This window comes from Amblyomma americanum, chromosome 10, assembly GCF_052857255.1.
Source record: "Amblyomma americanum isolate KBUSLIRL-KWMA chromosome 10, ASM5285725v1, whole genome shotgun sequence".
Lineage (NCBI taxonomy): Eukaryota > Metazoa > Arthropoda > Arachnida > Ixodida > Ixodidae > Amblyomma > Amblyomma americanum.
In genome coordinates this window covers 62,170,386-62,195,760 of record NC_135506.1, presented here as the reverse complement: position 1 = coordinate 62,195,760, position 25,375 = coordinate 62,170,386, and the positions used below count along the sequence as shown (strand labels likewise).

Below are 25,375 nucleotides of genomic sequence, written 5' to 3'. Positions count from 1 at the left end.
TCTTTTATGGGTATCATCGGGCGTTAACGCAGGCACATGCACGCAGGTTTTCATTAAATGGGCAAGTAATGCTCTTGTTTTAAAAGCTAGACATATGTTCTGACAGGATATAACTTTTAGTGTTCTCATACATACTGGTGACACTGCTTTACCACTAACACAGGAATAACACCACACGCACAGGCATTTCCTGCACCACTACGGGAAGAACAGCTCCAGTGATGTTAATGCCCAGATCTGTAAACCAGTCAGGAAAACACAAACACTCTGAATGCACACAATGTAAGTGTGGCTAGGTGCAATCTTGCTTCCCCTACAATCTTGGTAGAAGGATGAGAGCTTGTAGAAGCAACATATATGACATCATTCACACATGCCACTCAGCCTTAGTGGCAAATGTGTTTTATTTTGGAAAAGCTTACTTCATAGGGAAAGGTTATAAACAGATTCTCTCTGCAAGTGTAGTTCGAAAACATGCAAACTTCCTGTTTGAACAAGGAGCATGGGGGCAACCTGCAAATGTAAGCACTCACGCTGGTCGTCAGCTAGCATTGCTTGTCAAACACAATACAGGCAAAAGGAACAAGTTCACAGAACTATTGATTCCCATACTGCATGTTTATTCTCACAGTACTATTTTTAACCAAAATTACAGACAAACACCTTTGGGCAGAGGTGATGAAGAAGTGGTCTTTCTATACTTATGGGCTTGCAGATGCCTTTTGAGGCTTCCGCTTTGTGTAAACACCATGAGGAACAGAGAGCAGTGGTATGGCTTCTCGCCTGTATGTGTCCGCTAATGTTTTTCGAGGGCGCCACTGTCAAAAAAGGCCATGGACACTGAGCAGCGGCATGGCCTCACGCCCGTATGTGTTCGCAAATGCATTTTGAGGGTTTGACTCCCTAAAAAGGCTCGTGGGCACAGTTCACTCAGGAATGGCCTCTATCCAGTGTGCAAGCGAAGGTGTGTTATCAGGTTGTCCTTACGCGTGAAACTCTTGTCGCAGTGGTCGCACTTCTATGGACTTTCACCGGTGTGCAAGCGAAGGTGCGTCATCAGGCTGCTCTTTTGTGTGAAACTCTTGTCACAATGGTCGCACTGGTATGGACATTCACCGGTGTGCAAGCAAAGGTGTGTCATCAGGCTGTGCTTTCGTGTGAAACTTGTCACAGTGGTCGCACTGGTATGGACATTCACCGGTGTGCAAGCGAAGGTGTGTCATCAGGTTGTCGTTTCGTGTGAAGCTGATGTCACAGTAGTCGCACTTGTATGGACATTCACCGGTGAGCAAGCGAAGGTGTATCATCAGGTTGTCCTTACGTGTGAAACTGATGTCACTGCAGTCGCACATGTATGGACATTCACCGGTGTGCAAGCGAAGGTGTGTCATCAGGTTGTCCTTTCGTGTGAAACTCTTGTCACAGTGGTCGCACTGGTATGGACGTTCACCGGTGTGCAAGCGAAGGTGTGTCATCAGGTTGCCCTTTCGTGTGAAACTCTTGCCACAGTGGTCGCACGGGTATGGACATTAACCAGTGTACGAGCGAAGGTGTCTCATCAGGTTGTTCTTTTGTGTGAAACTCTTGTCACAGTGCTCGCACTGGTATGGACGTTCACCGGTGTGCAAGCGAAGGTGTGTCATCAGCCTGTCCTTTCGTGTGAAACTCTTGCCACAGTGGTCGCACTGGTATGGACGTTCACCGGTGTGCAAGCGAAGGTGTGTCATCAGGTTGTGCTTTTGTGTGAAACTCTTGTCACAGTGGTCGCACTGGTATGGACGTTCACCGGTGTGCAAGCGGAGGTGTGTCATCAGGTTGTCCTTTCGTGTGAAACTCTTGTCACAGTATTCACACTGGTATGAACTTTCACCGGTGTGCAAGCGAAAGTGTGTCATCAGGTTGTCCTTTCGTGTGAAACTCTTGTCACAGTAGTCACACTGGTATGGACTTTTACCGGTGTGCAAGCGAAGGTGTGTCATCATCCTGTCCTTTCGTGTGAAACTCTTGTCACAGTGGACGCACTGGTATGGACGTTCACCGGTGTGCAAGCGAAGGTGTGTCGTCAGGTTTTCGTTTCGCGTGAAGCTGATGTCACAGTAGTCGCACTTGTATGGACATTCACCGGTGTGCAAGCGAAGGTGTGTCATCAGGCTGTCCTTTCTTTTGAAACTCTTGTCACAGTGATCACACTGGTATGGATGTTCACCGGTGTGCAAGTGAAGGTGCGTCATCAGGCTTTCCTTTGTGCAACTCTTGTCGCAGTGGTCACACTGATATGGACGTTCACTGGTGTGCAAGTGAAGGTGTCATCAGGCTGTCCTTACGTGTGAAACCGTATTGACACATGGAGCACAGCTGGATGTTGGGGTCGTGTCACTGCAAGAACTTGGTCCAGCAGGTTTGCCTTGCTTGTCATGTATAGTGACTGCACCTGCGTTGTGAAAGACAGAACTTTCAAAAGAATGTGGGACCTCATGTGTCAAACTCTTTTGGACCTTTCACCACACGTTAGCAAATGTGGAAATGAATCTTGCACAGCAGCCATGCAACTATGAAAAACTCACCGTTCAGAAGCTGACCACACACAGAATTATATTTTGAAACAAAATTTTGGTATGAGAATTTACAAAAAAATTGAAGCCAGCATTTAATCCGTAAAGGGTGCATTATTACCAAGTTGGTTAGTAACAAATTTTAATTTGGTTAAAACACACGGTGCCTTTAAACCAAGAGCTCACACCATGACAAGCTTCATGACAACAGCACGTTAGTTGCCTAAGACAATACAACTATTTAGGAAGAGGTTTGATTTATGGCGTTTAACGTCCCCAAGTAAATCAGGCTAAAAGGGACACTGTAGTAAGGCTCCAAAAATTTTGACTACCTGGGGTTTTTAACGTGCGTTCACATCGCAAATATTTTTATACACGTGAATTCTTGTTTTTTGTGCAATATTTGACGTCTGTGGGTGATCAAGAGTGACCTAGACTTCACCTCGGCCCTTTGTTTTTAGCATAAGCTACAGCTGTAATTCCTGTAAACAAGACGTGTTTGATCAAGTGCAGCGTCGTCACTGCTACTCTATTTGTCCTATGAAGCCAATGTGTCGTAACACACAAATGGTCGTATTAAGAGCTATCCTTGCCGAAGGCAGTCGTTCAGTCGTAACAAAAAGTAAAAATGTCAAAGTTAAAGCTAACACACAAGCACCATTAGCATCAATATCAATTCTGTTAGGACCATAAAGTTGCATTGTGAACTAGATCAGGACAAACAACTCAGGTTCGAGGAACGCGATCATCCCAATTGAGATTTCAGCCCTGTCGACGCATCAAGCTGACTGTTAACAGACATTCATGTCCCCGCAGTACACTCTTTATTTCTGCCTTGGATGCTTCATTGCTTTTTCACAGACGCCATACTCTACAAAGCCACCCAATTGTTATGGCGGCTGACAGGAATACGAGGTACATTCAAATGGGCACATCTCGCATGAGGACGTGCATTGTACCTCCTGGTTTTGATTGGTAGCAAAGGGAACAAAGTCTACCATTCCCAACCGCATACTGCCCAATGTCCTGTGGCAGATCTTTTGAGTCCTCTTTGGAACTGCATCCAGCCCATTTCTGTTAGCAGCCATGCCGAGTCGAGATGTTGTTTCAGAGGGACGATTTCTTGACAAAGTTATCTGTATTTCGGAATTAGCAAATGCTGACTATAATTCTCTTGAGATGGACATCAACAACAGTATTCTTCAAGCTTACATAAAGACAAAAGCTGTTCTTGCAAATGCTGGCGTCACACTTCAGAAAGGGGACTCATCGCGATACAAGTTCTAGTCGGACAAACTCTATCCATAAAGAGGTGCCTCTTTAAGGATAAAGCTTGTATAGGATAAAGCTCTAATATGGGGTTCATCTTGGCACCAAGAGAAACTTTTATCAAAGTTTAAAATTATGTTCTGTGAAGAGGCACTACCCGTGAAATTTCTTACCACAAGAATGTTTTTATGGCAATTTGGATAGCCACAGGCATATTTCTCCTATATACTGAACTGAAACTCTGCACCACAAGCTTACACTGCAAGATGCTCGCAGCTCCGAACTCGTGGAGCTGAATGATATACATTCATAAGCATGCAGTACCCATCTTTTCATCCACATTGCACCACTGAAGGCTATGTCAATGCCTCATATCTGGAGGCAAGGAGCTTAAGCACACAGGATAGGTCACAGACAACACACACCAAACCTTATGTGTGCAGTGCCCTGCTGCGTAATGTGCTTACTAAGACTTGTCTAGGTCTTCACTGCTGATTTCTGCTTGCCTCTGTGGCAACATGTTTTACTCTTTCACAGCAGGATGATCACGTTTCTGATCATCATTTGCTGAAGCTATCATTGCCTGCAACGCTGCCGCACGAGTTTTGTGCATATTCAGCTTTCAAAAAGTCAAGAATATCAAGAAACTTGTCCAGAAAGTTCACCTTTCTGTGGCCTTTCTCAACTGTCAGTTGTGTGTTTATTGAAAATGAAGGCAAACATGCATATCAACACACATATAGCTACTGAAGTCTTTTGCTTATTTGCTTTCTGCATTCCACGAAGCTCGACAATCGGGGCTAAGTCTGATGCCCGCATTTGTTAGACACTTTGCGCATTGGAAAGCATGAGCTCAGTTCGAAGCGGCGCACCTCCGAAATTAACAGAAAACGGGATTCACCTTGTGGCGCTTCAGTGCTTTTGCTGCCTTCGCCTTCTATCACCCAGCTTGGTCATGCACCTTCTTCAACAGGAAACAAACGCCGAACTCGAAGCATGCGTCAGTGACTTCGTGTGAGAATCAAAGCTGGTTCTAAAATGTGTTTAAAATCTAAATGAAAAGCACACATATTGCGCATGCAGACATGAACGCGCGAGCAGCTCAGGATACATGCATGACAGAGATACGTGTAGTAAAAAAAATTGGAGGACGCTTAAGCTTCGTCTTTAAGAGTGAGACACGACAGCAAGTTGCAGCGTTGCCAAAGAGTGCACGGAACGCGCCCGTTCGGTGCGACGCATGGCCCGTTGGACAATTTAAGGAAAGCACGCCTGTCTCACATATCTCGGTGGACACCCAAATCGAGAAGTAAGGGAAGGAAAATGAAATGAAAATTGATTTTAAGGAAAGGAAAATCCCTTCCCTCACGGCGCGGTTCAGGTGTCCACCGAGATGCGCCATTTTTCGCTCACGGCCAACGCCGCCGACGCTGACGACACCGGCTTTTCTGCGACACGGGCACCTTAACTCTGTCGCGTTAAAAACCCAGCATTACATTGCATATTCCATGCTGCCTTTGAACCGGCGGCCAGACAAAAGCTGACCGCGGTTCAGAAGGTCATCGGGCAAACTAACATCCTTAGCAGATCCTCACCAAGACTGAGCTCCAGTCTGGGATTGCTCTGGCCAAAAAACAGGCGAGCGTTTTTTCCCGAGTTCGGTGCCGGGCGTTGCGTCTCGCTGCTTTACCCGGAAGATGAGGGAACGCAGCAGAAAATAACCGCCAGCAAGGAGATTAATAGTAAATCTGAGTGTGCATCCAGCAATGAAAACGGAAAGGTACTCACGAGAACATACTGAAATGCGTAGGAAAAATTAGGGATATGATGTCAGATTCCTCTTGCCCACGATGGTGATTATGTCGTCCGGGGGCCCTATTCTCGACACGCATGGCCGCCGTTCGCCGCCATATTGTCTCTCTGATTGGCTCATTGGGCGATCACGTGCAAGTCACGAGTTTTAAATTTGTGGCGCGAAACCATCAGGCTTCGAAATAGCTTTCTGCCGTGACGTCAAAATGACGTGTACTTGAAGGCTGATTTTTAGCACAGTTATATTTTGTGCCGGGTTGGTAAATTTAAATGTCTGTGGAGGGGAAACGAAGCTACAGCTGGCATAGAAGAAAACACTTGGCTTGTTTTAGCAATTTTGAGAAAAAAAAGTTCGTACTGTGAGGGTTGCTTCCTAGAATGTGATTGGCTGGAGGAATGTCACGTGATTCACGTGATACGCAAGCATAATTCAGTGATGTCAAAATGACGTTTAGTGACGCAAAGGAAATGCTGCCATTGCTGAAAAATGCCCCATTTCGCCGTCGTAATTTGGTATGGCCGCGAGGTGGTTGAATTACGGCAAGAAGAAAATGGCGGATACAAGGCTGAGTTATACGTCTGACTCCGCAGTTTGGTACCAATTTATTTGAAGTGATGAATTATGGCAAGGTAAACCTTGTTTTGAATGTAGAAAACTTTGAAACAGGTTTTTAAGGGCACTTATATAGTAACTATTTGTTGGAAGGACCGACACAAAGAAGGTTAATTTTTTTAATCGTCTCAGGAGGTCTCTACGTACTTTTCTGCCTCAAACACTTTGCGGACGTTACTACGGCATCATCAATGCACCGTCTCTTCCACGACGACGAAGACGCGGAGGCAACGTGCGTCGGCATGGGCCATCGTATTTGAGGCAACAACGAGGACGTTCGGACTAGCTAGAAGTTCGCTAGAAAGAAGTTCGGACGATGGCTTTGTTTCCGGCATTACCCGTCGTATTGGACTGGCTAGGAGTGCTTTCGGACAGGCATTATCGTGAGCGTCGAGACGCTTTCGAGATGCCCGATGACTTGTTCAGGCAGCATTTTCGCCTGACAAAAGACTTGGTGAGGTGGCTGTGTGACGAGTTGCGGGAAGATCTGGAGAGGCAGCGCGTCAACACGGCAACTGTGCTCACCGTGGAGCAGCAGGTGCTGTGTGCGCTCCGGTTTTACGCCACAGGCAGTTTTCAGGGCATGATTGCAAGCGACGAACACCTAGCGGTTAGTCAGCCGAGTGTGAGTCGCTGCATCCATGCAGTCACCGACGCGATTGTGAACTGCCTGGGACACGAGTGGATCTCCTTCCCATGCTCTCCGGCTGAACTGGCGACCGCACGCGAAGGCTTCGAGCTGCTGGACAGTAGATTCCCGGGATGTGTTGGCGCCATCGATGGGACACTTGTCTGCATAGCCGCACCATCTGACGAGGTCAACAGACCTGCGTACTTCTGCCGCAAGGGATACTATGCCTTGAACGTCATGGTGGTAAGAACGACAACAATAAGCTTTGTAGCGGCGCTCTTCGGTGCATGACCTTTGGTCTCCTGTAACCAGAAACATGCCGTCGTCGGCACTCGTTTGCGGCGTGCTTACCTGCATGTTTTATTAGACTAAAGGGAGAACGGTCTGCTGGAGAAAGCGGGTTAACATTTGTGCCTGTAAGGGAAAGCAGAAAAAAATGGCACAATCGTGCCTTCGGAAAAAGAAACATACAACGCACGGAGCCTCCAAAGTGCCTGGAGTGCAGCCTTTGTGATTTTCTGTATTTTGCTGCGTCTGAGTTCTTATATTCTGGCAACATGACACTCAAAGGTAGAAAGAAAAAGAGGTAGTAGACTGGCACTTGCACACATAGCCCATTGCATGCCCATGTATTTGTTCCTGTAAGCCCTGCAACTGCACATTACTGACAGGACAGTGTTCATTGCTGGAGTAGTGGGAGTTGCACAAACAAGGTGCTCTTGGACAAGGATTACACAGTATGACCTTGTTTGCACAGTTCATGTCATGTGCTATGTTGTCTTTATTGTTTTATGACACTTTGTCTTGGGTGATGCGGGTGTTCCCACTTCACTGTGAGATTAGATTCTGAGTGCTCAGTCCAGTTAGTGTTGGAGCCTCTTTTTTCTCATCTGTGTCAAATATCACAATCAATCACTTTGGTTTTATGGTTTCAGTATGCTGTCTGCTGTAGTGCAACATACTGTACCAGTGTGCAGTTGATAATGCAGTGGAGGAAAGTCAGTGTTTTGGCGCATGTCTGTGCTAGCAAAAACTATGGCATAAGGTAAAAAAAAACTGCTAACAACAACACAGACGGCGGCTGAAGTTGTTAAATTGCAACACAAAATATACACCTACGCCACATCATAAATGTTACAATACGAAGACTGGTTCGCACTTGTAAATTGGGCGGGTAAAAAAATAAATATTTGTTCACGCTTCTTTACAGGTGTGTGATGCCCATCTTCGCATCAGGGCCCTTGACACTACATTCCCAGGGTCTGTGCATGATTCCTTCGTGTGGCGGACATCACCGGTGCATCATGCACTGTGCAACCACAATTTTCTGCAATGCGGGGAATATCTACTAGGTATGTGAATTCTGGCACAAGGGCGAAATAGTTGGACTGAACAAATGTAAATCCAGTCAGTAGATCTCAGACAACAGTTGCATGTAGCTGGTTAAGCATATCTACAGTGAACACACTGTTGAGGCAAGTTGCTTTCAAATTAATGCAAATCCAGGGTTTCTACATGTCAGCAGTAGTGTCAACGAAGGTGTTGCATTAGTGAAACTGCTATCGGTAAGGAAATCGGAGGGCAGGAAGAGTTGAGGCTTTCCTTCAAGGTATTTATAACAACATATGTACATAATAACATTAATAACACAGGATGCAGACCTGCTTATTCCTGCACACAGAGTGAGTCAAAAAATAAGATATTTGTTCACGTTCCTTCACGGGTGAGCAATGCAATATACAGAAGGCCGAATGGGCAAGTGCTGTGAGCCGCTTGCAACGCGCGATGGAGCGGACAACGAAAAAGCTACGAGAGCATACACGCATGGTGCTAGAATTTTTCATAATCTCCAATGGAAATTTCCTTGTTTATGCCTCTACACCGTGGCCAATTCCCCGGTGTATGTGCCATATATTAAGAGGCAGAAGAAGAGGAAGGAGCGTTATGCGTGTGTTCGAATCATATCCATGATGAAGAGCGCTGCGTTGTATCGCCGGAATGACTCAATGTGCGCCCCTCGCGCTCGTCTTTAAGGACGTGCATGCTTGTTCAACCTATGCAGCGGTGTGCTGTGGGAAAATAAAGTGAAATTCTAGCGGAGCTGCCATGTTGTGAGTACGCTAGTGCTTTTGTAGTTCGTGTAGCTATTCGGCAGCGCTTGAGCACAACGATTGCTTGTGGAAACTGTTGTCCCCAGTCGTTTTCTGTGCCACGGTGTGCACGATGTAGTATCCACCTTTTAATGGATGGCAGGCATACACAGCGGAAAACGCCAACCTGACTGATCGGGGATATTTTATTGAGCATTGTTCCGAATGTAGCCTTCATCTCTGAAGCGGCGGCCCTTGTTCAGCTGGCGTTCGCATCGCATGCCGGTTGATCAGAGATACTGAAGAATTTGCTCTTCGGTGGGCACAGCAGCCTGCTTCGGACTTCGCACCGAGCCATCAGACAATCGAAATCCTCCAGGTACCAGATGCTGCCCAGGACACGCCATCGTTGACAGATTCCAACAAAACGTGCTCCGCAGCGGCACTCAGTCCGGCCGGGTTGGGCGCACAGTACCCTTCCGGTGAGCTTCCGGCGTTGTACGCGAGGTGGCAGCACAGGAATATGAAAAAGGCCTTTCACCCACCTGGACATTCGGCGGCGAGAGTGAGCGGAATCCGCTACCACGGCAAAGATTCCGCCGAAATACCCAGCGGAAAGGCCGATGGGTCCAGGACCGAATTTTGCCGCCAGTAAAAAATCCGCCGAGTCTCGTCAGCCAATAGAAAGGCGAGTACCCGCGGCGACAAAGATGGCGGCGTCCTTCGATGCAGGACGCCTCGCTTCGGGCTGAATTCGTTGCTGTTACTGCCTTTTTCAGCGCGTTCACTGGCCATAAAAGATCAAGCGGTCTTTCGCTTTGTCTTATCTCGCCCATAAGAAAACGTTTGAGAGATAAATTTGCTTTAATTTTTATTTCGGGTGACGATTCTTCCCCTTTTAGGCTTATGAGGGGCGTCGGTTTGTTGACAATAATGGTTCCTCTCTTATCCACCAGATGGCGCAACTAGGCGTTTAAACAGAGAGCTTTGTGGAAAACAGGGATGCTGACGAAATCGGCACTGGAAACATACCGGACCTTTAAACAGGAAATTGTCAAAGAAAATATCTATGATAATTGTAGGGGAAGTTCTTTGTTGTTTGAGGCCAGGGCTGGAGTTTTGCGGACTAAGACGTATGGAGTCAGGTACCAGGAGATAGACACTTTGTGCATTGCGTGCGGAGAGGAGGAAACAGCTTAACACTTGATACTTTTCTGTAAAGGGCTTCACCCTACAGTGGAAGGCAGCGGGGCTGACTTACCCAAGGCGTTGGGGTTTAGGGATAGTGAAGACAAAGTGGATTTTAAGAGGTTAGAAGTAACCAAGCGAAGGTTATCTGATTGGTGGCTAAAAGCAAGACAGGAGTAAAATTTCACAAGACATGGCTAGGTGGCTTGAGCCACCACCCGATGTAAAGGGTTCAGCCGTATCCATCCATCCATCCAGTGTTAGAAATGGCGTAACGTCCCACAAAATAGCTGCATTTAGCGTACGCGAGCGTGCATACGGTTTTGGTATGTAGACAGCATGGATTAACCTCTTGCCAAATCTGTGTACGCCGTGAGCAGACGACACACAGACGATGAGCGGAGACGCGGTGGCCGGGAAGTGTGAACGAGAGAGCATTTCGGCGGCCGCGGATTCCGCTCCCTCTCGCCGCCGAATGTCAGTGTGAATGCGCTATCAAGCGGCGGAGGAAGCTCCAGCGGCTGGAGCGGCGAGGTTCGAACAAGTTGGAAATTTTCGCGGCAGCACCGCATCTCAGCCAATGACGGCCCGGCGTTGCCACGCGAGTTTGTACGCCGCAAGTACAAACTGAATTGTGTTCTTTTGCATTTCTTTTGTTTTTGATCTTTCCCTGGCACCTGTTTCTGTATCATTTCCACTTGACTGTACATAAGATACAATGCTACTGCTCCTTAGCCAATTGTGTGTCACTTCTTGGCTCATATCATATATGTACCCTCTGGTGACTTCCAAAATAAAGGTGAAAGTTAGCACCCATACCGACCACTCCTGTGTTTTTGTCTATGTTTCTGTCATGCTGGCCTTACATTGGCTAAGGGTTGGAGGACTAGGGAAAACAAGAAACCAATTTTCATTGGCCAAGCACCGTTATCACTCAACAGAGAAGAAATGTCATTGCAGGCGATCACAAGCAAAATGCAGCAGACGGATGCACATCAATGATATGCCCCGTGCAATGCTTTGAGAATGCCTTAAACAAGATGATGCTGCCGAACAAGGAAGCCTCGCTGAACAACTGCTCAATGCCGGTAAAGAACCCGAGCTGGATGAGCGGCTCAGTGATGGCACTATTCCGAATACGGTAGCAAATACAGAATCAGAAGACAATACAATGAGCACAGTTTCATGGTGAAGAGTTAGGTCAGTGCAAAGCGCAGTACTATGCATACTGTGGCCCAGGAGTCTCTTCATACCTTGTCGCATTTTTGGAAGGCTGTACAAGATGCGACAGTGTACTTGAAAAATCACCAAAAATTTGCCTAATATCGACTGCACTACACACTGCTAGGCACAAAAGCGTATTTAATTTACAAGATTTTTCTGAACCCACGTTATTCATCATCATTAATTATTACAGCCAACTTGCTTTATTGAAAATTTTGGTTGAGAACCAAAGTGTTAATTTCAACATGACATGACTGAACTGTATGAGACAGGACTTCCATACCTCTTAGCTGTGTTCTGCAACTTTCAATTTGTCAAAGAAGGTACAGAGGTAACACTTAGAAATTCTATCACAGCTGTGTGAAGAACTGCATTCCATATATCCTGCACGTCACCTTTCCCAAGTTGACTAAGAAAATAGGGCTAATCAGCTGCCCATGCCATTAGCCAAGCTAACATAAGCAGCCCAAGCTAAATGGAAAGCTCCTTTAATGATGGATGCAACTCCCAATTGCATGCAGGACATTAAAATATGGCGAAATCTAGTGCCACAGGAATTATGAACGACCATGTTCAAAATGCATAAAAAGCGTTTCTGGTCTATGTACCCTAGGCTGCAGTGTCTGGAAGAAAATTAACAATGCAATTTCGTTTATGGAGCCCTTTTAATTAATGAAACTGCATTCCAATGCATACTTATACAGCCCAGCATTAGAAAAAAGAAAGTCAAGAATTGTTTTTACTCATTTACGAAGCTCCAAAACATTTTCCAATGAAGTCTCAAAATGTTTTCATCACCAAAGGGTGCTGTCTCGAGAATGTTTCAAGCAGCATAAGCTGCAGTCCTCACTGTATGCCAGACTTTTTTTTCGCATTTTTTCATGCAGGGCACAACCTGGTGCAATCTGACCATGTGACAGGTGGGTAACAAGGGGGGCGGGCATGTGAGGAGTGGCGCAAAGAAAAACATCGCCATGGACAGAACACACAGCTCGTGCATTCTCAATTTCAGAGTTACCGCAAGAGAGGCCGAGTCGATAATTGCGCTGAAGGAGGTGCAGGTTGTATGAAACAGAGATGAATCTCAGAAATATCAAACAACATAAAAGTTGACCGAAAACTGAAGGAGACACTTGAGCTGAAGGGTATGACGCTATAGCGTTAATGTCCATATATTCAGAACTGGTCATTCTTTACTTTAAATTCATACATTGCTGAGGGTCCTCATACCCCTTGTCGTGCAGTGTTGTAGCAGTAAGGCGATGCGCCACTGCCCTGGAATGGCAGGTGCTGCCCCAGTGGGAACTGAGAGACCCGAACTGATCTTCTTGAGCAACCTTTCGCGATCAGTCATTAATTTAACTGCCACCTGCCATGGTGGGCACTTCACAATCTGGTGGGCAGGTTATGACGATTCCACAAACCGAACAAAACCAAAGTGTCCTACATGTCCCCTAGGTTGCTCCTCTGGGGATCATTCGTGGATTTTTCGCTCACGGATAATGATGCCGATGACGACACTGGAAATTTGCGCGACATGAGGACCTTACCGCTAGCACATTAAAAAACACTGGGAGGAAAATTGTCAAAGGTATCAGAAGCTAGTGTTTCAACAGGCGGCACGAAGATATATGACTGACGAGTAACTGTTGAAATGAACAAGAAAATGGAAAAAAAAATGCAGCATGTGAGGATAGCTGGGAAGAAACTGAAGAGCATGAAAAACAATTTGTGGCAATCAATGGAGAAAGTGTGATAGTATTGTTAATCCCCGCGTCAATCGATTATATTTCTGATTCCGTCACGGTAGAATTAACTCAGACTTATAAATACCTCGGCGTAACAATGTCCAATGGTGTAACCTGGAATGCGCATGTGACAAAAGTCATATCATCCGCTAACAGAAGCCTTGGATTCTTAAAAAAACATCTACGCCATGCACCACAAAATGTAAAATTACTTGTCTACAAATCACTTGTCTGTTCTAAATTAGAATACACCTCTGCTATTTGGAGCCCAAACCAAAATTATCTAACAAATTCTCTAGAATCAGTACTAAGTCAGCCACAAGATTCATATGCTCGTGCTATTCATATAATGTGGACCACCATATATAATGTTAATATATCATATAAAGTTAGTATATATAATATTCATATAATGTTAGTATATCGTCATTAACAGCAGAGGCAGGCTTAACATCTCTAGCTTGTACACGTGGTATCACTACTATGTGCTTGTTTCATAAATTTTATTACAGCTCACTTCGTCCTCCGCCCTACATCAATCCGCCGGCACGCATTTCCCCCCGCATCGGTCATCCCCTTCAAGTTGCCCGGCCTCGTACACGCACTACTACATTTGAATCGTCATTCTTTCCACGTTCAGCCACGGAGTGGAACGGCCTTCCACACGACATCGCCGCAATCACCTGTCCAACAACATTTGTGAATTGCTTAAAAAATATATTTAACAGCGTATAATTTATGTACCTTATGTGTTTTCTTTGTTTATTAAATCTGTTTTATACATGTAACCCGCCCCTTATGTAACACCCCCAATCCCGGGGGCCTTTAAGGTAATAAAGTGAAGTGAATTGCAACTACAGAAAATGTGTCACATTGCCAGGTCGTGCCAAGTCCTCACATCACTGCCAGTGCATAGGTTAAGCGATGCGCCACTGCATTGGCCAGCGACTGTCTCAAGCACAGCCACCAACGGGGCTTGCGAGACCCAGGTCACTCTTTCCAAGCAATGTGACAAAGAATAGCTCCCACAAGCCTCATTTTTGCACAGACAGTTCTTCAGGACGATGTATATTTTGCTCATAGGACTTCTGTTCTCCGGGTAGTTGTCTGCTCAGTTCCTTGTCTCCCCTGCGAGTGAACAGGGGATAGGAGGCAGGTAAGAAGAGGGGACAACTGGCAGGTGGAGAGATAAAATCCCTCTAAACACTACTTGACACGGTTGGCGGGTGGAGGATTTATGATGCTGCTGCCGCCGAGGGAGGCTTCAAGAGCCTCCCAATGTTATCACACTAAGATGCAGCATTTCTTTTTACTCATCGGCTACTGAAGAAGAGCATTTCAACAGTAGGAAAGGGAATTTGTTGGCGAAATCTCTCTCGCAAACAGATACAATCGAATAACCTTTTATTGATGTATTTCGACATGCCAAAGCAACACCATTGGCCATGAGGCACAGCATAATGAAGGCCTCCTCTTGGGATTCCATAACGAGCACCAAAATGTCAGTACACATAATTTCTGCACTTCGCCTCCATTGAAATGGTGCCATCATGGCCAGGATTGAAACCATAACCTTCAATCTAACAAATGAATGTCATGGTCACTGCGCCACAACTGCGTATCACTGTTTTCAAAGTGCAATTGAGGCCCTTTATGGTTTGATGCCATTAGAGAACAAAGCATTGCAGAGGAGCCCCATTTCTCCTGTAACGTGATACTAAGCAATGTTTTGGGAACCTGCCCGGCACCTGATCAGCACACACTTGCCAAGGTCATCTACCTGACAAACATTTGGACAAATGACCCTCGACAACACATCATGCTGCAGTTCACATAAAAAGGAACTAGCAACACCACAAGTGCTGAAATTCCAAGGATGAGTCGTTGGGCATGTACAGAAGAAAATGTTCACAGCGTTCAGACAGATGAAGCTGATATGCTTGGTAGCTAGCTGCCACTCCTCACAGAAGTGCAAGCTGTCAATAAATGTGCAATACCTTTTACCCCATGGCCTTTGCTTCATTCATTTATACCTCCTGTTAGGGCTTTTAAAGAATGCGCACATTGCTATAGAAATCCCAGTGGCCTGCCTCCCCTTTGCTATTTGCAATCCTGGCTTCAGAACACTGCATACATTCAGGCGTTGCCTTGTCACTGCGAGGCCAATGACAAATGTAAATACAATTGACCAGGCATTTCTGAAAATGACGGCAGCTTTCAATTTAAGCCACAAGATATTTTGTTACATTGTATTTGCATTACCTATCAACACAATCAAAGTTTCACTGCAGCACTTCTTCACCCACCCACCCCAAAAAACCCCTTCCACTGAGGCCCCTATGGTCAAAACGCACCGCAAAGATAACGAATGGTTATAAAAGATTTATTTCAATGCAATAAAATTCCATCATATACAAAATATTATTGGACAGCACATAGTTTTTAGCAGTAATGTCAGAAAACCTGCATGGCCATTGTCCTGCATTTTAAACAACGGCGAGACAGGTCTAACAGAGTAAAGGTATAGGGCAAAGTTGACGCTCCCTTTAGAACATTATGGGGAGGAGGGGGGCCCTGCCCTGGCCCCCCCCCCCCTCCCCCGTGCGCACGTCTATATGATGTAGACCATAGAGTTTCTAAATATTAACTAGAGGGAAAGCTGGCAGCCTTGTTGGCATCCAAGGAGGACATCCTAGGTATGCCGAGAAGACATGGCTTTGAACTAACATCTGGTAGCTTGTAGACCCTTCTAAAGATCAGATTTTTTTGGTTCAGTTTCGTTTTCAATGATGTTTTTCGTGCTTTCAGTGGTGTAGTTATCCAGCTATGCAGGCAGTTCATTTCAGATCCGTAGCATGTGAAGGCTGGAACTGAACTGAACACAGTGTCTGGCTGCATGTTGGAATAGAAATTGCTGAAAACAGACAAGGACAAACGAAAAGGGGACACACACGAGCGCTTTCTCACAACGAAATTTTGTTGGGAAGGCTGCAAAATATATATCAAAGTGGAAGCAGGCAAAAACAAAACAAAAAAGGAAGAAGGGGAAAAAATTGAACTGACAATTGCGGAAAGAAACAGGTCTGAAAAAAAAAACATAAAACACATGTATGGCAGCATTATTGTTATGTGGCCCAAGGCGAGAACACAAGAACGACCCGGGCACAGCGCACTGGCTGGCGGCACAGGGCCCGCACAGAGCACCCAAGCCCAGAACTTGTGCACCACCGAGACACTCCGTTAACCTCTCAACTCACAATATCCGTTGCACGGCCCCTGGTCGCAAAAACACCGTCTCTGTGTACATTGGGGCACGGCCGGGGATGGCGAGAGGTAGGACTTGAGGCGAGAGACGTGGACAATGTCAAGCTGAGCTGCACGGGAGATGGTCTCCGGGAAGGCCCGGGCAATCGCGTAGGTGACAGCGGTTACCTGGCAGAGCACACGGTATGGGCCAACATACCGGGACAGATGTTTTTTACAAAGCCCGACGTGGCGAGATGGCGACCAAAGCAAGACGAGGGCGCCAGAGGAGAAAGTGACCATGAGATGGCGGCAGTTGTAGTAGTCCTGCTGTGAGGCCTGCAATGCTAGTAGTCGGGATCACTCCAGTTGGCGGGCGTAGTCTGCCCGGGCAATTGCGTTGTGTGCGTATTCAGAAGGCTGTGAAGTAGATGTCGGAAGCAGCGTGTCCAAAGGTAATGGGGGCTTGAAGCAGTACAAAAGATAGAATGGTGAGTAACCGGCAGTGCCATGACGGGAAGAGTTATAGGTGAAAGTCACGTATGGAAGGAAGCCCAGTCCTGATGGTCCGGGAAAACATATATTGCAAGCATATCCGTGAGAGTGCAGCTGAGGCGCTCTATGAGGCCGTTGGTTTGGGGATGACAGGCGGTGGCCAGCTTATGTTTAGTCAAACAGGAATAGGGAACATCGTCAACAACTTTAGACACAAAGCAACAGCCACGGTCGGTGAGAAGTTGGTGGGGTGCACCATTACGAAGGATGAGATCGTACAGAAGAAAGTCTGCAACTTCAGTAGAAGTACAGGTAGGGAGGGCCCGCATGATAGCGTAGCCAGCGGCATAATCCATAGCAACTGCAACCCATTTGTTTCCGGAGGTGGACTCAGAAAACAGGCCCAAAAGAACCAAACCAACACGATGTAAAGGTTTGGGGGGCACATCCACAGGTTGGAACATGGCCGCTGAGAGAGTGGCAGGGCGTTTCCAGCACTGGCACTGGTCGCAGGCACGAACATAGCGGCATACGGACTGGTAGAGGTGTGGACAAGAGAAGCGATAACGCACGCGGGCATAAGTACGCGAGACACCCTGATGTTCAGCAAAGTGGAGGTCATGAAGCTCGTGGAGGACGGGCCTGGCGGGGTTCAGGCTTCTCTGCGGTATAGTGTGTCATAATGCAGCACAAACCGGCGCACAGCAGGGACAGATGGGGAGGAGTTGAGGCGGTCAATAATAGAGTGCAGCTCAGTATCCCGTTGTTGCTCATCGCCAACGTGAGCAATAGCAGAGTGCGAGAACAGGTCGGCAGCGCAGGCAGTGCAAGATGGTCAGGAGGGTCAACGGGATATCGGAAGAGGCAATCAGCATCTGTGTGTGGCCGACTGGACTTACAGACCACTGCGTAGTCATAGTCTTGTAGGCGCAAAGCCCAGCAACCTAGCCAGCCAGTAGGATCTTTCAGAGAGGTGAGCCAGCAAAGAGCATGGTGGTCTGTGACAACCATAAAAGGGCAGCTCTATAAATACGGGCAAAATTTTCTAACGACCCAAACGAGGGCCAAGCACTCTCATTCTGCGATAGCTTCTCATTCCGTGAGGCGGCTGGCGCAGGCAATGACACGGTCAGAACCAGATTGCCGCCGAGAAAGGACAGCGCAGATTCCATGACCGCTGGCATCAGTGCGGACTTCAGTGGGAACGACCACATCGAAGTGTATCAAGACTGGCGATGTGGTGAGCTTCGAGATTACAGCGGCAAAGACGTTTTCTTGTAGGGGTCCCCAGGTGAAAGTCATGTCCTTTTCGAGCAGATCACTGAGAGGGCGGGCGATGAAAGCAAGCCTGGCACGAATCAACGGAAGTAGGGGCACAGTGCCAGGAAGCTCCGCACGTTGTTGCAGGAACGCAGCACCGGGAACTCTTTCACGGCTCAGATTTTAGCTGGATCAGGGTGAACACCCGTGGCATCGACGACGTGGCCCAAGATTGTGATCTGACGACGCACGAAACGGCATTTGGTGGAGTTGAGCTGTAAGCCAGCATGACGGAAAAGGTAAAGAATCTTGGAGAGGTCATCGAGGTGAGAGGAGAAGCTGGGGGGAAGACTATGACGTCGTTGAGACAGCAGAGGCACGTGGACCATTTGAATCCATGCAGAAGGGGCGTCCATCGTACATTCGAAGGTGGCCAGTGCATTGCATAAGCCAAAAGGCATAACTCTGAACTAATATAGCCCATCAGGTGTCATAAACGCAGTCTTCTTACGGTCCTGGTCATCCACTGCTATCTGCCAATAGCCGGAGCGTAGATCTATGGAGAAGAATTTGGCACTGTAGAGTCAATCAAGGGCGTCGTCAATGCGTGGGAGACCCGGGTACAAGTCCTTTTTACTTATCTTGTTCAGGTGGCGATAGCCAAAACAAAAATGCCATGAGCCATCCTTTTTCCTCACAAGAACGACTGGTGAGGCCCAGGGGCTGTAGGAGGGTTCAATAATGTTCTTAGCAAGCATCTTCGTAACCTCAGCGTTGATGAACTGGCGCTCAGCATGGGAGACTCGGTATGGTCGATGATGGATAGGAGAGGCATCCCTGGTGTCGATGCAGTGCTTCACAGGGAGAGCTTGGCCCAGCAGGCTATTATTGAGATCAGAATGTCTGAAAAAGATTCAAGAAGGCCTCAAAGCGGTGCAGATTGGGTGGGCCACAGGTCGGAGGGCATCATGGTCGCGAAGGCGTCCAGAGAAAGAGAGGTAGGCTGGAAATCGGCTGCAGGATTATGAGAAGGGGCGGTGTCGAATGTAGCGATTTAGCACAGTGCGAGGGGGAGATCGCAGCAATGCAAATGACAGAAGGGAGAACTTGGGGATAGAAGCCGAGGTTGAGGAATGGCAGAGACAGTGCGTTCGCCTTGACGGAGGCGACTGTATAGGGCAGGGCAATGTTCCGGGTCAGCATGAGATCGGTACTCGGGGCAACAAGGTAGTCCCCATCAGGAATTGGGGAAGGAGTCAATGCAATGAAGGAGGCGCTTCAGACGGCAGGCGAGTATAGTCAGCACTGAACAAGCGGATAGAGGGATCGACATGATCGGAACCAAGTTGTGGGAGGTCAAGTTGGAGGACACTCTGCGAGCATTCAATCAGAGCTGAATAGTCGGAGAGGAAATCCACGCCGAGAATGAGGTCGTGGGCGCAGGTGGACAAAACGGTGAACTGAACCGAGGTACTACAGTGATGTGAGCAGTACATAGTACGTCGACAGCAGGTATGCCTCCATCCATCACGTGCACACGGGAAGTTGCAGGCGTGAGCTTTGCGGAGGCATTGGCGAAGGGCAGAACTCATCACAGATACGTGCACACCATTGTCAATAAGGGCGATGCAAAGAAAAACCATCAACTGTGACGTCCAGTGAGTTCAGTTGGGTGGCCAATAGAGGATTTCTGGTCGGGGTTATTGATGCATCATCTAGTTTTCCAAAGTGGAGCGGACGTCGGGGGCAGCTGTCGAAAGACAGGGCGACTGCGGTGATCGTGAGCGATGGCCTTGGGCCGACGGAGAGCGGAAATGGCAGAAGGAGGATTCAGACTGGTCTGGCTGGAAGCGGGGCGAGAAGCGGCGGTGAGGTTCAGGTCGGTAGTTGGAGAAGCCACCACAGGGAGGCTGCAGCAATGTCGAGAAATGTGTCCAACGCGGGAGCAGTGAAAGCAGATGGGTCTGTCGTCAGCCGTGCGCCATTCTGCTGGATTGCGGTAATGGGGCATGGAGTAGTAGGTGGGGCGCAAGCAGGGGAAGGAGGCTGGTGGACGGCTGGGCGGCCAATAGAACACACCTAGGGAGAAAGATCTATGTTTGCCAGTTCTTGCTTCATGACGGCCTGAATTAGCGACACGATGAGCAGCGTCGTATCAGGGATGTGTGGTGGGGATATCACATGTGCGAGGGTCACGAACCACGTGACCGAGCTGATGATGGGAGACGCTTCCGAGGCCACGTGGGATGGAAATCTCTGGTCCTCACAGGAAGATGTCACGGCTGTGTTAGGATGGCGGGAAAACGGCTGCGGAATGCAGCGGCCTTTCATTTGTTCAAATTGACGGCACTCTTTAATGATGCAGTAAACAGTGAAACAGTCTTTGCAAACAAGCAAATGGAAAGCATCGTCTGCAATGCCTTTGAGCACGTGGCCCACCTTGTTTGTCTCACTCATGGCAGCTTGGACCTTGCGGCAAAGAGCCAAAATGTCCTGGATGTAGGCCACGAAGCTTTCTGTTGAAGACTGGGCTCGAGACACAAGCTGTTTTCTGGCAGTGAGCTGCCCGTCATCAGGCCTACCGAACAGCGTCCTCAACTTCTCCTTAAAAGTGTCCCAGATTGTTAGGTCATCCTCGTGGGTCTCGTACCACACTTGTGCTGTGACATTGAGATAAAATATGACATTGGCGAGCACTAATGTAGGGTCCCACCTGTTATAGGTGCTGACGTGTTCGTAGAGGCTAAGCCAGTCTTCCACATCCACGCCATCAGTGCCGGAAAAGGTGCCGGGCTTGCATGGAGGAGCCAGAACCATGAAAAGAGTGCTAGTGGGACTCCTAGACTCGCAGGGTTGAGTCACGGCGGAAGACCCGGTCTGACGACCACTCTGAAGGTGCGTGGTGTGCTGAGCGTAAAATCCGCACCTCCACCAAAGATGTTATGTGGCCCAAGGCGAGAACGACACCAGAATGACCCGGGCACAGCACAAGCCAAGAGCACGGGGCCCGCACAGAGCACCCAAGCCCAGAACACGCTCCCCATTGAGACACATCGTTCACCTCTTCACTCACAATATCCGTTGCATTATTACTTCACAACTGACTCGAAGTAGGCAATCTCATTTTTGTTAAGGCAACAGATGCATTACTTGCACAGTTGTCCCCTCCTTTCATGATATGGTAAGCTTCGATAACTTCGCTGGTCCTCTGATTACATGCTTATGCACAGCAGTTTTATCAAAAAAGGGGCAGCATTTACACTACATGCAATGCTTAGGCAAATTTTCTAGTGCTATCGGGGTTAAAGAAGTCCTGCGTTAAAACAGGCGGATATTCAAACAGTGGCCAGCCTGCCCGACGTAGTATTTTTTACGAGACAAAGGGATTTTGTAAATTATCTGCGTTTTGCACTGTATAAACCTAGATTTGCAGTTGATGTAGCAACAGTGCTCACTTTTTAGCGCAGCTGCTTTTCTGTGAACTGACACGGGAGCTGACACAACAGTGCCCACATAGTACTGACTGGCAACCTATGCGAGAAGCGGTGCACGTATGGCAGAACAAGCTTTTTTTTTGGTGTCAGACAACACAGGCCTCTTGGTGTCCTGGCCCTTGACCCATCGTAGACACGTCAGCTACTAATTACTGATAGTAGATGCCCAGAACTGGTCAATCTGTTGACTTGTTCAAGAAAGCTTGTGGAAATTCTATCCTGGCACGACTTAAGAGCAGAGTGGAACAGAAGGAGACAGTTGCATTTTTCACTACTTTGCAGTGTCCGGAGTGAAAATGAAGTAAAGGTTAAGTGGAGCTAGGGTAAACGCTACCCCCTTTTTGAAAAACTGCTGTGCTTGGTAAAGCACATAATCAGTGGACAAGAGAAAATATTGAAGCTTGCCATGTCATGAAAGAAGGAGACAACTGCTTAAGCGACGCATCTATTACGAAAAATGAAATTGCTTACCTTGAGTCGTAGTAATGGTTCCATACATGTTTTATGCTTTTTTTTCATACCTGTTTTTTCCACAATTCATTGTCACTGAAATTTTCTACCTTCGCCTTCCTTTTTCACTGTTTTTTTTTTGTTGCCTGTTTCCACAATATATATTCTGTAGCCTTCCCAATAAAATCCAGTTGTGAGAGAGCACCCATGTGTGCCCCCTTTCTTTCGTTAGTCTCTTTTGTTATATTTTTCCACCATGCAACAACTCTTACTGACCCAGTTTGACATCCTTGTGCAGTTCTCCACAGTGTCTGGTACCTGCTCGGTTTGATGACAGTTTGCCTCATCACTTGGAGCCATTTACACAGCAAGCCGGGTTTGTACAGCAAGAACTTGTGCATTGTAAGGTGACAGATGACAACAAAGTTTTTCATGAATTGAAAATGCAACAACCTGTTGCTGTGACCACTATACACATTTCTCATAGGAGTCTCAGAGACACTTGCCTTCTAGATGTGTAAAGAACTTCGACAAGTGACTGCGACATTGCAACTAGCGTGGAAAGCACGAGGACAGAGGCAAAAGGAACAGACGAGACAGCACGCTAGACTTCAACTGACGTTTAATGCACACGTAACAGATTTTAACACTTGCTTTCGGCGCATGCTCAGGAGACTGTGCCCCCGCCCTCCTCCACTTTATCAAGAAGCAGGTTGTCAAAACAAGGAATAAACATTTAAACCAAATTGGTGCGCAAGTTTTTCAACAGATAGATTATCTCCTTTTTTGTGAGGGCTACTGAGGGTGTGCTCACGCACTTGTCCCCTGCCTTGTCAATGCAAAATGCTTCAAATATTTCCCTGTCACCCTGCCTATGAAGCCGCCTCAGCACTCTGGTGTGGCTAAAGAGTGGAACACATTTTTCTTCATTACTGCCTGCCGTTTTTATTTTGCATTTGCGGCAATGTGCGGCCAAATGGCCTCCGGCCATCAGAGCTGTGACTGTAGACCGGTGTTTTCGTAGCCTTTCATTAAGGCACTGGCCTGTTTGGCCAATATAACACTTACCACATCCAAGACAGCTGTCTAAAAGCTGTCTAGGATGTGCCGAATGGTGAACAATGCTTACCAGGCAAAAACCTGCGCAACAAAACACGCCACGCGGTTTGTGAAAAGCTGTCTAGGATGTGCCGAATGGTGAACAATGCTTACCAGGCAAAAACCTGCGCAACAAAACACGCCACGCGGTTTGTGAACTGCACCATCGGTGTAGTGTACCTGATCCCACTGACCTGTGGTAAGTGTTATATTGGCCAAACAGGCCAGTACCTTAATGAAAGGCTACGAAAACACCGGTCTACAGTCGCAGCTCTGATGGCCGGAGGCCATTTGGCCGCACATTGCCGCAAATGCAAAATAAAAACAGCAGGCGGTAATGAAGAAAAATGTGTTCCACTCTTTAGCCACACCAGAGTGCTGAGGCGGCTTCATAGGCAGGGTGACAGGGAAATATTTGAGGCATTTTGCATTGACAAGGCAGGGGACAAGTGCGTGAGCACACCCTCAGTAGCCCTCACAAAAAGGGAGATAATCTATCTGTTGAAAAACTTGCGCACCAATTTGGTTTAAATGTTTATTCCTTGTTTTGACAACCTGCTTCTTGATAAAGTGGAGGGGGGCGGGGGCACAGTCTCCTGAGCATGCGCCGAAAGCAAGTGTTAAAATCTGTTACGTGTGCATTAAATGTCAGTTGAAGTCTAGCGTGCTGTCTCGTCTGTTCCTTTTGCCTCTGTCCTTGTGCTTTCCACGCTAGTTGCAATGTCGCAGTCACTAACGAATACACACCAACTAGCCCAACTGTCTTCCATGATCGTACTTCGACAAGCGCCACATGTGTTAAATGCACTCGCAGACAATTGTATTTGCTTCATTTCTAAGTCTGGTGGTGCCCACGCACTGCATTCAGAAAGAGACTTCCACTTGATGATTTAATTCATGGAAATACCTGCATACTGCACTCGCCAGCATGAACATGGCCATTAATGTGTATGGCCGTATTCCGAGTTTGTGTTGTAATCAAAAGCATCAATATCTGCTGCAGCACCCATACCTGATTGGTCGAAATGCCAGAAGCAGATGTGGAGGTTCGGATGAAGCGGAAAGTATCAAAGAACACTAACCGTGATGTCACATAGATCACTCGGCACCGGGTCAAAGACGGCAGCTTTCTGGATGTTTCGTTGCAGAAACCGCAGTGCAGTGACATCCTGCTGCTGCTCACAGTCGCGACCAAACCGACATCTACTTCCGGTGTTTTGAGCAATCAGGTTTGGCCGCTGCAGCAGATTGTGATGCTTTTGATTATGACACAAACTCAGAATACGGACCTTACTTGCAGTAGACAGGTTTCCGTTTCCTAATTCATGCTTTTTATTTTGCAAAAACCACAAGACAGTGCCAGGACATGGTGACAGCCAGCACTTTGCATGTGCAAACAAGTTTCTCATAGAAAGGTGAAAAGTCAGGCATGTTTTTCATAGCATGAACCACAGCCTATGCACGAGCATAGCGTGCAAATCCAGAATAGCAGACTACAGCAACGAAACGTTTCGATATTTCACAATGCCAAAAATGGTTTTATGGGAGTTAACGTCCCCAAGCGACTCGGGCTATGAAGGACAACATAGTGAAGGTCTCTAGAAATTTATGACCACCCGGGGTTCTTTGACGTGCACTGACATCGCATAGTGCACGGACCTATAGAATTTCGCCTCCATCGAAATACGACTACAGTGGCTGGGATTAAACCCACGTCTTTCGGATCAGCAGCCGAGCGCCACAACCACTGAGCCACCACGGCGGCTCAATGCCAAAAACGGAAACTGAAGTGTTAAATTTTTTTCAATGAACATTTTCTCTGATATGTATACATGAGGTTCCATAGTGCAAAATGAAGGGACAAGACACAAGCGCCCTTGTACTTGTGTCTTGTCCCTTCATTTTGTGCAATGGAATCTCATATGTGAATGACCCACTAGTCTCAACCATCACCCTTCGGAAAAGTGGATCTATTAAACAGAAAAAATTGTTTAACTATATTTGCTAAGATAAAAAGCCCTCTCTAAACTCAGTGCTCATTTACAACTATTTGCTTTTCTGTTCCTTTATTGCCATATAAATTTTTTATTATGGGTCACTTTGACTGTAAGATGAAGTTTCCTTGATATATATTTTTAAAATTTATTTTTGCAGTCGTTATGTTTTACGGCTAACAGTAGCGAGGCCGAGAAACCTCGTCGCCTCAGC

General features: G+C 47.1%; 1 pseudogene across 1 annotated transcript; it reads right to left on the bottom strand.

Moving 5' to 3' along the window:
- Positions 1-366: 366 nt before the first annotated feature.
- LOC144106468 (uncharacterized) lies at positions 367-5,916 on the bottom strand (annotated as a pseudogene). The gene is made up of 3 exons (XR_013309018.1): positions 5,610-5,916; positions 4,723-4,854; positions 367-2,431 (listed from the first exon to the last, which is right to left on the bottom strand). The product of XR_013309018.1 is annotated as an uncharacterized LOC144106468 (transcript).
- Between the last annotated feature and the right edge of the window lie 19,459 nt (positions 5,917-25,375).